This window comes from Girardinichthys multiradiatus, chromosome 8 (genome assembly GCF_021462225.1).
Source record: "Girardinichthys multiradiatus isolate DD_20200921_A chromosome 8, DD_fGirMul_XY1, whole genome shotgun sequence".
NCBI classification, from domain to species: domain Eukaryota; kingdom Metazoa; phylum Chordata; class Actinopteri; order Cyprinodontiformes; family Goodeidae; genus Girardinichthys; species Girardinichthys multiradiatus.
The window spans coordinates 31,481,099-31,495,579 of NC_061801.1; the positions used below are offsets into that span (position 1 = coordinate 31,481,099).

The 14,481-nt window shown below is 39.4% G+C and overlaps 1 protein-coding gene across 1 annotated transcript in view; it reads left to right on the forward strand.

The window, feature by feature from the left end:
• The window catches only part of plppr1 (phospholipid phosphatase related 1), a 112,316-nt gene that overhangs the window by 10,216 nt on the left and 87,619 nt on the right, over nucleotides 1-14,481 (forward strand). The window lies entirely within an intron of this gene.

Consider the following 14,481-nt stretch of genomic DNA (forward strand, 5'->3'; position numbering starts at 1 on the left):
CTTTTACTTCACATGTATTTATAATAGGGTGCCATGTTTAAATGCTGGATATTCAATCTTAATGTCAAAGATGTCCCCTTGCATTTGACCAAAGAGTGATGCTTTGACCTACAGCGTATTTGTGTCTTTTTCCATCAGAATTATCATAAAAATGCTCATCACATTTTTTGCACAGTCACACAAATCCATGTTGCTCTTCCACATTATGCTGTGCATCCCAGCGCACAGCATAATGTGTTTACAGTCATGTGACATCATGCTGAATCAGGCACTTATTTGATGTGTTTGTCACTGGAGAAAACAATAGTATAGCATTGGAGAACATTATTATGTTCAGCAGCTCATCTTCAAACGAATACAAAGACAAACAGATTTCGCATTAATGAAGAACATGAAGAAAAAAACTGTTGATGTTTGAAATAGATCAGCAATAGGGCGTGTGAGCTGACGCTATTAAATAACTGAAGCTGGATTGGAACTAAAAATCAAGAACTCGTGCAAATGATTTCAGCCTCTTTTACTCTGAAACCTTTAAATAAAATTTACGTTAATCAATTGCCTTCAGATGCCACCTGATAAATAAATGTTCTACCTGTGCCTAATTTAACCTTGGCTATTCTATAAAAGATTGTTAATGAACATTAGTGAACAAACAGCATCATGAAAGCTAAAGAACATCCCAGATAGGTCAGGGATAAAGTTGGGAGAAATTTAAAGCAGGGTTGGGTCATTCAACAATGTCATAAGCTTTGAACATCTCACAGAGCTCTGTTAAATTTATCATCTAAACATAGTAAGAGTATGGCACAACTGCAAGCCTACCAAGACATGGATGTCAAGCTTAACTAATGGGCAAGGAGAGCATTAATCAGAGAAGCAGGCAAGAGGCCCATTGTAACTATAGAGCGGCTGCAGAGATCCTCAACTCAAGTTAGTCAATCTGTTGTCTCGACAACTATTAGACGTTTACTCCATAAATTTGGCACTTATGAAAAAGTGGTAAGATTAAAGCAATGGAAGAAAGAAGACCACATAAAAAAAACAACAACTTTGTGGGGTTGAACTAACACCACACATCTGCCCTAACTCACCATCTACAAATGGTGGTGGAACCATCATGATGTGAGGATTCTTTTCTACAACAGAAAACTAAGCTTTTTGATCTTGATTCAAAAACGGCTATATGTGGAGGAAAACTAACATTGCCTTTCAGCATCACTACAGCATTGTGACAAATAGTTGTGTCATCATACTGGTGTAGGGATGCTTTTCTTTAGCAGGGCCAGAGAAAGCTGGTCACAGTTGATGGAAAGATGGATGGAGCTAATAAACAGGCAGACCTAGATCTAACTGGGAATCTGTGGTGAGACTTGAAAACTGATATCTCCATCTAATCAGACTGAGCTTTTATGCAAAGAGAAATAGGTAAAAAAAAAAAAAAAAAAAGACTTGCTGCAAGGCATAATGATTCTACACAATATTGAGCCGGGTGTGGTGAGGGAGTAGGGGCTTAAAACAAGGTGTGATTTTTTTCCAGATTTTGTTTGAAAAAAGGTTTTGAAAACTATGTTTTATTTCCAGAGAGAACCCACGCATGCTCAGGGAGAACATGCGAACTCCATGCAGAAAGACCCCCGGCCGGCAGTTGAACCTAGGACCTTCTTGCTGTGAGGCAATAGTGCTACCAACTGCACCACCGTGCAGCCCTGTGATGGACTGGCGACCTGTCCAGGGTGTACCCTACCTCTCGCCCATAGACTGCTGGAGATAGGCACCAGCTCCCCAATGACCCACTATGGAATGAGCAGTATAGAAGATGAATGAATGAATGAATGTATTATTTCCTTTCCACTTCACAATTATACATGTTAGTGATGGTCTATCACATAAATCCCATTAAATACATTGAAGTTTCTGGTTTTATCATGATAAAATAGGAAAAAATTATATATTAATGCACATAAGTAAGTATGATCACTTTATTAAAACATGGCTTGCATAAAAAGGCTCGAAGTAGTCCGGAGCAAAGAGCTGTTTGGCGGTAGAATGAACAGATATTATGGGATCTTGATAATGAGTGGTAATCCTTATCACAGCTCACAACTAGAAACACAGATAAAACCCTGGTCAGTGAAAATCATTTCATATGTTCTGTAACAATCTTCTAACGGTTATTCAGATCTAAATTCTGAAGTGAAAAATAAAACAGCAGGAAGTTGTCTTTTATTACAACAGGAATTGTCTCCCACAAATATGACTGTTTCTGAGTTCTTGCAGCAGATTGAGTCAGTTCGCCGGCAACAACTGAACAAGATTTCACACCATGGATGGGATCTTTTAAGATGCTCATATTCAGGTCATGTAAATGTCTCCCTCATAAGGCTTGTAAAGGCAGCAGCTTCCCTGAAATGTATGTATATCCTGTCAGCAATAATTAACTGATGCAATCAAATTTCATATTTTATATCAATCTGCTGGTTTATGATGACAAGATCTAGACCAAACAGCATTGACCTTTAGTCTGAGGGCCTGCATCACCACTACTCGAAATACAAGTTGAACAGTTTGCATTCTACACACTGACAAATGAATCCCACAGCATTTGATGGGTGGCTGTTAAATATGCATCTCATTTGTGATTGCACTGTACTCGCAAACCCACAGGTCTCTGAGAAGTGACAACACATAAGGAAAGAACTGGAAGGAAATACTCTAAATACTTAAGATGGAGCAATGATTGTACATGCTATTATTTATTTGCTGCAGATATAAGTCTATGTTATTCATACACATTGAGGGACATACAGTATGTGACCTGCTCTGCAATAAATTACCTTTTTGATGTGGATTTTTTCCGTATCAAAGTGTAGATCCAGTCTATGAAACCTCTTCAGAATATATTATATCTGTTTGCTTGGATAAAATAATGTTATTTTGAACCCCTCACTGCCTTGGGTAGAGCCCTCTGAATTGAATAGAGAAACATACTGCCTCTTTTATCTAACAAATATGATTAAATCACATAACAGTTAGCCCAGCTCACCTTTGTGTGTCAGTGCTGCATACTGAATACGTATGTCGATATATGAGAGTGTGTGTGGGTTTTTGTTGTCCTCTGGCCTTAGACCAGAATGTTGAGAGTTTCTCATAGTCCAGCCTAAGGCCTGTGTATAAAATTGCCCTGAGGTACAAGGGTTGGACAATGAAACTGAAACACCTGTCATTTTAGTGTGGGAGGTTTCATGGCTAAATTGGACCAGCCTGGTAGCCAGTCTTCATTGATTGCACATTGCACCAGTAAGAGCAGAGTGTGAATGTTCAATTAGCAGGGTAAGAGCACAGTTTTGCTCAAAATATTGAAATGCACACAACATTATGGGTGACATACCAGAGTTCAAAAGAGGACAAATTGTTGGTGCACGTCTTGCTGGCGCATCTGTGACCAAGACAGCAAGTCTTTGTGATGTATCAAGAGCCACGGTATCCAGGGTAATGTCAGCATACCACCAAGAAGGACGAACCACATCCAACAGGATTAACTGTGGACGCAAGAGGAAGCTGTCTGAAAGGGATGTTCGGGTGCTAACCCGGATTGTATCCAGAAAACATAAAACCACGGCTGCCCAAATCACGGCAGAATTAAATGTGCACCTCAATTCTCCTCTTTCCACCAGAACTGTCCGTCGGGAGCTCCACAGGGTCAATATACACGGCCGGGCTGCTATAGCCAAACCTTTGGTCACTCATGCCAATGCCAAATATCGGTTTCAATGGTGCAAGGAGCGCAAATCTTGGGCTCTGGACAATGTGAAATATGTATTGTTCTCTGATGAGTCCACCCTTACTGTTTTCCCCACATCCGGGAGAGTTATGGTGTGGAGAAGCCCCAAAGAAGCGTACCACCCAGACTGTTGCATTCCCAGAGTGAAGCATGGGGGTGGATCAGTGATGGTTTGGGCTGCCATATCATGACATTCCCTTGGCCCAATACTTGTGCTAGATGGGCGCGTCACTGCCAAGGACTACCGAACCATTCTTGAGGACCATGTGGATCCAATGGCTCAAACATTGTATCCTGAAGGCGGTGCCGTGTATCAGGATGACAATGCACCAATACACACAGCAAGACTGGTGAAAGATTGGTTTGATGAACATGAAAGTGAAGTTGAACATCTCCCATGGCCTGCACAGTCACCAGGTCTAAATATTATTGAGCCACTTTGGGGTGTTTTGGAGGAGCGAGTCAGGAAACGTTTTCCTCCACCAGTATCACGTAGTGACCTGGCCACTATCCTGCAAGAAGAATGGCTTAAAATCCCTCTGACCACTGTGCAGGACTTGTATATGTCATTCCCAAGATGAATTGATGCTGTATTGGCCGCAAAAGGAGGCCCTACACCATATTAATAAATTATTGTGGTCTAAAACCAGGTGTTTCAGTTTCATTGTTCAACCCCTGTAAGTGATGGTTTGTGTGTTTTTGTACATGTTTGTTATTTACTTTTATTTTTAAACATATGAAAGCTAAAGAGCTGTAAAATATATATATTATTTCCACTCAACAGATATTTTCTGTTTTTGCTTTCTTGTCACACTTAATATCATGCAAATTCAATCTAAGGAAATACAAAAAGCAGTTTAGAAATAACTATTTCATTTATTATAGGGGAAAACTAACCTAGCACAATGTAAAAGGGTAATTTTACTAGTTTCTCTAAGGCCGGATTACTGCCCGACTTGTCTAAATGTGACAAAAAAGCAACAAAAGAAGAAATCTGTAAAGGGTCGAATAGTCTTTTCCTTCACTTTGTCTCCTTTATTTTGAATGAGATATTTTCTCATTTTATTTTAGAGCAGAGATTAAAATTATGGTTATTTAGCCCAAAGTTGATTAAAGCTTGCCATCTGACTTTATTAGGAGTTGCCACTGCGGATTTAGGTTTCTTATATAAATGCAAATAAAATATTCATTTGCAGCCAGTTCTCAAAAACTGTGTGTGTGTGTGTGTGTTTTCATCTTTCAAACTGCACAGCTTAATTAGTGTTGCCACAGGGATCATTTTTGGCCCATCCTCTGCTGACATCATATCCCTGTTTGTGCATCTCACTGAACATCTGTTCCCATTCAGTGCAAAAAAATTAACCTAGAGAAATGTGACGCTCTTCACAGTTCAGACATGCAGTTGCTGTGATTTAGAGCAGCATCTTGAAAAAAGAGATCACTGATTGACTTCATTTTAATGAGCATGAATCGTCTTTGTAAGCAATTTACTTAATTTTCACTTATTATTTGCATCCTTTAAAAAGACCTAAAATGTAATAAAACATATCTTTCTTTTTGCACATGAGATAATATGCAGTGATCCAGCATAATATTATGTCCTGCACAGGCACCATGACTAGTCTGTGGCTACGCTGTCCCACAAGCAACAAACATTGATGCACTGTGTATTCTGACATGATGAAGAAATGTTATGTTATGCATATAAATGTAGTAGTCAGAAGGTTTTTCCTAATATGTGTATGCCAGTTTCAGGTTTGCACATTTAAAACATGTTTTGGCTTAATTTAAAAAGTCCTGCACTTGTTGTAGCTGAATATATTATGCAAACAGGCTTTCAGGTGAGGCTACCTATATTGTAGCCTCAGTTTCCTCTTTTTGGCTGATAGGAGTGACATCTCGCAGAGCTCTTCTGCTTATAGGTTGCAGAGTGTAGGATGTGTTATTCTTTTTGTTGCAGGTCCACAACTTGGTTGCAATTGAACTGAAAAGGTATTTTCATCCATGCAACAACTGCTCACTGGATATTTTTTCTTATTCAGACCATTCTCTGTAAACTGAGAGATGGCTGTGCATCAAAAACTCAGTGAATCATCTGAAATACTCAGACCAGCCCATCTGGCCTCATCAACCATGCCAAGTTCAAAGTCTCCTAAATCCTCCTTCTAACCCATTCAGTTGCTCAGTTTGGACTTTGGTGTAACTAATAAAGTGGCTGAAGAGTGTTTATTAAGCACCAATAACGTATAAAATATTATGTTTGGTTGAAAGAAATCTAATGAGAGTTTTGGCTGAGTTTTTCTGTCAAAACAAGGATAACCTTTATTTATGTATGGAAGACAATAGAAGGCTTGTTATTGAGAAGAGGGTGAATGACAAGTTGCTGGGAAGGCACTGAATGCAGTGTGCCTGGAAAGGGATGCTAAAAGTTATCCACTGGATAACAGCTTCGGTTATTTACAGCCGCAAGTACAAGCATCGCATGTAGACCCATACAAGATTGCTGTGGTGTTATTTTTGACCAGCTCCATAATGACCTGTTTGAATACACCTTTATATATTGAATGTACAAACCACTTTTTTCCTTTTTAAGAAAGATATGAGATGTCAGCGCAAGTCCCTCTGGCTGCAGAATGCATATTGGGTTGGAGTCAAAAGAGGGCCGAGCTGTGATGAATTAAAAGCTGCAGCAATAATGGAAATAGTTGAGCCTACCAAAACCCATTGGGCAGTGCAGAAATTTGTTATCATGAAGACTAAATGCAGGTTGTTGGACAGATATTGCCTTAAAGGGAGTGGCACTATTTTTTTTGGTGGATCCTCTTGCTGCTTGGGCATCAAGAAATGTGGCAGACCCATCTACCAAATACTGTTCTATCTCTCACACCTGGAGAAGGATACAAATATTCTGTTAATATATTTAAATATTTTGGACAAAATAAGTGTAATGAGCAGCAGTGTTTCCTGCTGCTTGCCTTTGAGCATGTCTTAGAATTAACATAGGATGCTGCCAACCAAACTGTTTATGAAGCTGTAGAGCTGCAGAGGTGAGGTTATTGCAGAGGTGAGGCATCAAATGGGTAGGAAAAACCGAAAGGGTCTGACTTTATGAAGGCAAATTCATAAACACAATGTGAGTAGTTGTTCTAGTTACTGGGCTGAAGATCCAGCAGATACATTCAAAAAGAAGGAAAAACAAAGGGTGTGATGATTCATGGCTGAACAACTCCACCTTACTGCAGCGCAGGGCCTTTGTCTTGCCTCACTAATCCTTCTCATACCCCAGTCTCTCTTCTTCATTAAGCCCACATCCCTGCCATCTCTCTGAATCTCTCCTGCACACGTATCTCCTTATTTCACATCAAACATAATTCAGCTGCATCCTGTTTCTGCTGCTCACTCTTCTTTGACCTTCTCACTCATTTTATCACCTCCTTCTCCCTACCACCCCTTCTCCTGCATAAATCCTGGCCCCTGGAAGTGCTGGCTTCCCAGCTGTGACCCATGCACGCTTCTTTTCCCTGTGATCCTGTTAAAGCTTCATGTCAGCATTAATGTCTCTCCGCACATATTAAAGCAGACAGGCATTGTGAAGGTCTGAAAGCTAGAGGCTTAGTCTAGGTCTGCAGAAGCTTGTCTCCTTTATAGTAGTTTGGGTGAAACAGACTGTCTCTTGTGTTTTAATAAGATAATTTTGGCTTTGAACATCCTGTTTTACCATTTTCCATCTAAAAATTCTCTACTAATTTTTTGTTTCGGACACTTCCTGATTGCAGACGAGTTAATTCTGTCCTCTTCTACAAGCAAGCCAATTACGATGTATGAATGTCCCTGGGAAGGGAAAAAAAAAAAATCATTGAAGAAAACATGCTTTGATCGAAAAAATCTCTGCTTTCTAATTTAATGCTGATCTCAAAGAGGTTTAATTGCTCTTTGTCAAGGGCACATATACTATCCAATAAGATCACATGTAACCGCCTGGTTGAGATGGTCCATTCCACAATTTAAGGACACCTGAGGATAAGGTAAAATCTTCCTTTTCTAGAAAAGTCTTTCATGACATTTGTTAATGTAGCATAATGACACAGTGCTTACTGTGTTTCCAAAAATCTTACCTTTACCCATTTTTTAGGAAGCACTAATTAGTGGTGGAAAGGGCTGTTAAGGTTCCTGATTATGAGCTGTACTTCCCTAGGAGAAGAAAAACAAGATGTCAGGGGTAATAAAATAATTGTGTATTCCATATCAACCGTTATCCTACAATTACAATAGCTTCATGATAAATAAATGTTGAAGAATCTTGTATTAGAGTTTTGAACTCCCTCAATAGGTGCCCTGTCAAATTACAACACTGAACTTTGACATTAACTGAACCTTATTGTCAACATCAGTTCTGCAGCACCACTATCCACCATGACTAATCTTTAGACTTAAAATAATATGACTAACCTGACTGAGTCATGCAATAGAGTAGAGGTTGTAGTGGGAGAGCTCTGATGGGTCACACTTAAAAAGCACTTTTTCTAAAAGGGTATGCATGCAAGGATCACAATGACTACAATAATGTTAGCTTTCAAAGTAAGGCATTTTTAGCCTTTATAATTGTCCTTTTCCATTTGAGGCAGAAGTGTCTTGCTTGTGAGTTTGCTTCTTTGCATAACTGTATAACCGAACAGGTCCACAGTGTAACAGTGAAGGATTGCTTGACAGACTCTGGTCAGTTAGTCTCAGATACATAAATGTGCAATCCAATATGTGCAGGTATACAATGTGCATTAGAACATGCAGCAGGTTCATCAAATGTATCATATACACAGTCTGAAATAACAAATTTATTCTTCATATTCTACTCCATTTATAAAAGAAAGTTATTTCCGTGTCAACATTTCCATTATTCTGATTTGCTGTTTTCCTCCCCTTTCTAAGACTGCTTAAATTCTTCCTTGAGTCCTTTTTCTCACCACCCTCTTCTCTCCAAATATTTCCTCAGTATTCTCCTTTTTTATTTTCATTTCATCACCACTGTTTATCTTCTCCCTGTTTATCTTGTCGCCTCTTTAGCTTTCATAGCATCTTTCATTTAATTCTCCCTCAGAGTTTAGTTTTTTGTTTAACTTTCCAAAGTTTCTTTGCATTTTTTTGTTCTCACTGCTTGTCCACACAGTGAGTTTAATTTTTTCCTTTAGCAACTGAACATTCCCACCCTGGCATCAGTTTGTTGGTTGCTAAGACAACCTCCTGAGCTAAGTTATTTATAGCTGTTCAGCATGAATCCCATCCAATACAGGCGTGTGTTATTTTTTTTTATCCATTTGTCCCTGTGTAAGACCTTTTTATCCGAGAAATAATTAATGCTGCTGATGGTAACCTGTCTAAGATTAAGTTACACTTCACATAATTTATCATAATTAGGGGCTGCACAGATAAATAATCTAATATTGCAAATGCATGTAATTTAACAGACATATTTTCACCATAGGCCACAGTCTCAGGGCAAAGAGTCCACAATCATACATTCAGTGGCCTCCCTCCAGGGACTTCACCAGTATCTTAATTGCAAGTAGACTACTCTATACATGTAAAAGTCACCTGCAACTCTCAGACCCACTTTTCTGAACGTGGAGGCCACTTTCAGAAGGCATGCATGGCTCTTACATTGTTCATTAATAGTACTGTGGGTATGGTCCACAACAGAAAGCTGATGGGGACTCACTGGGAGCTGCCAGAGACAACTCAATTGGTTAGTTGGATGGTGAATGTCTAGATAACTTTGCTATTTTTTTAATTTTGCAAGAAAAACTTAATGTTAATGTTGAACTTATGGTTTCTGTGCAAAATGCAAGGCGATTTTAGTTGGACAAAACATAGCTGTGCTTAGCTTTTATTTATTTCTTTCAAGTGTAGCCCAGCTGATAGTTTACAGGTTATAAACCATCATGAAGTATGTTTCATGGATCCAAGAGCCCACAAAAAAAGTATACTGGGTAAAATCAAAATGCAAGATCAGGAAAGATAGATATGAAAACAGAGACAAAAATATTATAACAAGTGGTTAAGAAAAGGTGAAAATAAAGTGATGAGGTTTGGTAAGATCAGGTGACAAAGCGGGTGCGAAAGCAGAGCAGGAACGAAATCACTGGCCGGTCCTTTGAAGGTAAAAACTGCCGGTTAGGGTTTGAATATTGAGGTCACACATTTTTCATATACGTTTAATCTCTCTCTCTCTTTTGTGGGTCCTTTCACAGCAATTTAGGCACACCATATAGAGAAGCTGGTTGACTACATGTGCCAGGGCAGATTTGCCCAATAAATTGTTCTCTCCTGTCCCTGCCAAACCAGCAAAGGTATCAGGCGGGAGCAAAAGCCTCCTGACTGTTGTCCACCTAGGCATAAACCAAATCCCTTAATGACAATCCCAGACCCTATTCTGCCCCATTTATGCCCCTACACCCCCAGCCTATCAAGCCCTGCCACCATGGCCTCCGGTCCACTGACCAGGCTAGGGACGCATCCCCCACCCAGCACACAGGCAGCCACCTTACCAGGAGCCAGAGCAGGCCCCACAATACCCAGGGACCCAGCACTGAACCTGCCCACACTAGCCAGGTGTGGTAGCAGCCTGACAAGAAGACACATTGGCCCACGCGTTACTCCCATAGAGTGCCGCAGTGTGCAGCAGCAAGTGTCTGAGAATGATCAGAGAACAAATTAAGCTTAAAGACAAAGCATAGCAAAAAAGCTCAAATGTGGGAGAGCTTCTTCTGTGCAACAAAGTTTTATGGGTGCCTTTGTACAAACTTTGAAAAAACAAAAAGAGAAATAAGTCTGTTCTCTTCATAAGCATAACTCCAATGCAAGATTAAAAATGATGATTTGTGTTATTTTATCTGTTACAAAGAATGTATTAACTGCATTTTTAATAGAAAACTGAGCAGTTAACTAAAAAAAAACTAGTTTTCATATTTGAGACTAGTAGTGGTTTTATTTTGCCCAATGCTTTTATTTCTGTATTTCCATTAATCAGATATATGTGCAATTATTTCTTTCATGGTTTACGATGTTTGTAATTGATTATTTTTTTGGGTCCAGTCTGCCAGGGACTGCAGATGAAACCACCCATATTGCAAAACTTTGCAGTATGGGTATTTCCACATTAAACTGAGGTACTCATGTTAAATACTGTTAACTGTTCCTCATAAATAGGTAAAATAAATATTTAAAAAAGATGCTGTGCCTGAGGCCCAGCATATTTAACCCATATAACATCCCAGCTGTGAAGTGTGCTCCTTGGGTAAACATTACTGGGTTTCTGTGGAGACAGACAGATATAGGTTGAAAACGTTTTATTGTCTTATTTCTGTGTTAGTGCATTTAGTTGTCTCTCTCCTACATCGATTTCAACCAAGGCCATAGCTCCTGTTACGTTACCACGGAAACGAGCCCATCGATTTGGAGCGACTGAGAAACTAAACACCCTCTGATCAATAAGCGTCTTTAATAATATGCCCAGCAGACACACACACACAGACATGCAAAACGCAGACACACTAACCTAGTAGACTCAATAAGTACTGTTGTATTGAAGGAGCCTTTTATTGAGAGGATACAGTGTAGTGGGAACAAAAAAGCTGGACTCTTTGAAGCCTACTGAGACACTTGACTGAGTGCTGCAGGGATAAGTCATGGCAGTTGGCAAACTGCTGAAGTGGGAAATCAGGAATGTTATAACCATTAGTCCTACAAAATGTGTTGAAAAGAGCAGAGGCTCAATGTATAGATTATAACAGAGAACTTAAAATGTTTTAAAAATAATATAATTAGCTATGTAAATGATTCAAGGAGTATTACAAATGAAATGTTCGCATTAAAATTTAAAACATTTTTATTAGATTTAAAAGTAACAGTGCATGCATATTACATGAGAGGCTAATAGTCAGAACAATGTGGCGCAGATTGTTTTAACTTATTAATTTTCAGCGTGTATGTCTGTATTTGTGTGAGTGAAGACACAACTGTACTGCACGAGTAAAAGGTCAACATCCGAGTTAATACAACAAACAGTTTTCCTCTTATAATGTCATTTATTTAGTAAAATCCAAACCGGCCTCTACATATACAGGTGCATCTCATAAAATTTGAATATTGCAAAAAAGTTCAATATCTCAGTTTAGTCACTCATTTCAGAAAGTGAATCTCATATCTGAAATGATGTGAGACATTTTAAGGCTTTATTTCTTGCAATTTTTATTTCTTGCAACAGATCATGTAAAACCAAAGTTTAGCATCTCAGAAAATTTGAATATTACATAACATCGTTAAAAAATGTAATTTTTAACATAAATTTCAGGCTTCTCAAACGTATGTTCATTTATATATATATATATATATATATATATATATATATATACATACAGTACAGACCAAAAGGTTGGACACACCTTCTCATTCAAAGAGTTATTTTCTTGACTATGAATATTGTAGCTTCAAAGAAGCCACCTTTTGCTTTGATTACTGCTCCACACACTCTTGGCATTCTGTTGATGAGCTTCAAGAGGTATTCACCTGAAATGGTTTTCCAACAGTCTTGAAGGAGTTCCCAGAGATGCTTAGCACTTGTTGGCCCTTTTGCCTTCACTCTGCGGTCCAGCTCACCCCAAACCATCTCAATTGGATTCAGGTCCGGTGACTGTGGAGGCCAGGTCATCTGGCGCAGCACCCCATCACTCTCCTTCTTGGTCAAATAGCTGATACACAGCCTGGAGGTGTGTTTGGGGTCATTGTCCTGTTGAAAAATAAAACAAAAAAGTGTGAAACAACTGAAAATATGTCTTATATTCTAGGTTCTTCAAAGTAGCCACCTTTTGCTTTGATTACTGCTCTGCACACTCTTGGCATTCTGTTGATGAGCTTCAAGAGGTAGTCACCTGAAATGGTTTTCACTTCACAGGTGTGCCCTGTCAGGTTTAATAAGTGGGATTTCAAGCCTTATAAATGGGGTTGGTACCATCAGTTGTGTTGTGCAGAAGGTGGATACAGTACACGGCTGATAGTCCTACTGAATAGACTGTTAGAATTTGTATTATGGCAACAAAAAAGCAGCTAAGTAAAGAAAAACGAGTGGCCATCATTACTTTAAGAATTGAAGGTCAGTCAGTCCGAACAATTGGGAAAACTTTGAAAGTGTCCCAAAGTGCAGTTGCAAAAACCATCAAGCGCTACAAAGAAACTGGCTCACATGAGGACCGCCCCAGGAAAGAAACACCGAGAGTCACCTCTGCTGCAGATGATAAGTTCATCCGAGTCACCAGCCTCAGAAATCGCAGGTTAACAGCAGCTCAGATTAGAGAACAGGTCAATGCCACACAGAGTTCTAGCAGCAGACACATCTCTAGAACAACTGTTAAGAGGAGATTGTGTGAATCAGGCCTTCATGGTAAAATAGCTGCTAGGAAACCACTGCTGAGGACAGGCAACAAGCAGAAGAGACTTGTTTGGGCTAAAGAACACAAGGAATGGACATTAGACCAGTGGAAATCTGTGCTTTGGTCTGATGAGTCCAAATTTAAGATCTTTGGTTCCAACCACCGTGTCTTTGTGCGGCGCAGAAGAGGTGAACGGATGGACTCTGCATGCCTGGTTCCCACCGTGAAGCATGGGGGAGGAGGTGTGATGGTGTGGGGGTGCTTTGCTGGTGACACTGTTGGGGATTTATTCAAAATTGAAGGCATACTGAACCAGCATGGCTACCACAGCATCTTGCAGCGGCATGCTATTCCATTCGGTTTGCGTTTATTTGGACCATCATTTATTTTTCAACAGGACAATGACCCCAAAACACACCTCCAGGCTGTGTAAGGGCTATTTGACCAAGAAGGAGAGTGATGGGGGGCTGCACCAGATGACCTGGCCTCCACAGTCATTGGACCTGAATCCAATCGAGATGGTTTGGGGTAAGCTGGACCGAGGAGTGAAGGCAAAAGGGCCAACAAGTGCTAAGCATCTCTGGGAACTCCTTCAAGACTGTTGGAAAACCATTTCAGGTGACTACCTCTTGAAGCTCATCAACAGAATGCCAAGAGTGTGTGGAGCAGTAATCAAAGCAAAAGGTGGCTACTTTGAAGAACCTAGAATATAAGACATATTTTCAGTTGTTTCACACTTTTTTGTTCAGTATATAATTCCACATGTGTTAATTCATAGTTTTGATGCCTTCAGTGTGAAGCTACAATATTCATAGTCATGAAAATAAAGACAACTCTTTGAATGAGAAGGTGTGTTCAAACTTTTGGCCTGTACTGTATATATACACACAAACACACACTCATAATGTGATTTTAATTTTGAGGCATCAGAGCAAATTGGGCTGAATAAATATGCTCATCATACTTTTCAGATTTTTGTACAAAAATCTGAAAAGCAAAAAATCTTTTTCTTCCACCTCACTAGTTTGTGAGTAAAATATATGGACGTTTAGTGGTTCAACATGATAAAATTAGAAAAATTTTAAGCCATATCAATATATTTTAGAAGCCACTGTATATGCGTCGCACAGCAGATGTTTAGACTGTGTTGATAGTTTTGTGATGCATTATTAGGCACACTGTAGAAACTTGACAATACTGCTGAATCTCTGCAAAGCCTTTTTGGGAAACAGCGAGTGTAACAGCAGGCATACAGTCTATGAGATGACAAACACACAC